The following is a 1,123-nucleotide window of genomic DNA, read 5'->3' as shown; positions in this document are numbered from 1 at the left end:
ATATATATATATATATATATATATATATATATATATATATATATATATATATATATATATTGTGTGCATGCTCACACACAAATAGGATGAACATCAATATGTATGTCCAATGTAGAGCCCCACTGCAAATTAATGATCCGAGAACACACAGGTCCAAACATTCACATGCAGCAAAGCTTTTACTGAATATCTTCCCCAGTAAAAAAAAAAAACTCGTCTTGTTTCATCTGATCTCTTTATCATACTTCCTTGCCGACGTATCCATTTAGACATAGCATCTTAATGCATTTCAAAGTAAGCACAAACGCATAAATAGCCTTTTTTCAGATAACAGCTAGGTATAGTATCCACGGGGGGGAAAAAAAGAAAAAAAGTAGAATTTGGAGTTGTGAAAGCTAATATGCATATCCACCCTAGTTTAGATTCGGACCACTGATTGTTCCCTCTGTCCTCGGTGTACTTGTACAGCACAACAGCAAAAGTTGTTGAGAACTAGCACCTTGGCGAGAGTGTGACGCTGTTGTCACCTCTGGGATAGCAGAGTCTTCTTTCACGCCGTGAGTTTTGTCAACGTGAGGGTGGAAAGAATGTCACCGAGGCGAAGCCATCTGGGGTGAATCATGTACTTGATAGGTGAGATGACGGTCTTCAACACTGTCAGACAACCCTGAATATGATTCATGTATTTTGGGTCCAGATATTTTGCCAAAGACCTGTCTCATATTACCCAGCTATCATGTGTACTTCTTAATGTTATAGAAATTCAAGAATGTGAATAGCAATCCCAGGAAGACAAAAAAGGGATTTTGTGAGGGAAAAAAATGATCACAAGAGAGCATTATGAATGGCGGTTTCCATATTTCAGCATGACAATGATTAGCAGCCATAATTAATAATTGGACAGTGAACCTGTTGAGTTATTCTTTACTCCAAAATGTACATGGATATGAAAATGAGGTGGTTTGTCTTCTCAGTAATCCCCCCCAAATTTTTTCACCACAAACTGATTTCTCGTGACTCAATAATTTGATGGACTCATATAAATCAATAAATACTGTCTTATCTTGGGGTAGGCCAGTAAGAACCCAAATAGTTTTGTTTTTGTATTTTTTTTTCCCACCAA

The sequence above is a fragment of the Hippichthys cyanospilos genome, chromosome 8 (genome assembly GCF_059441005.1).
Source record: "Hippichthys cyanospilos isolate Australia breed blue-spotted pipefish chromosome 8, RoL_Hcya_1.0, whole genome shotgun sequence".
Lineage (NCBI taxonomy): Eukaryota > Metazoa > Chordata > Actinopteri > Syngnathiformes > Syngnathidae > Hippichthys > Hippichthys cyanospilos.
Note: the sequence above shows the minus strand (reverse complement) of the source record.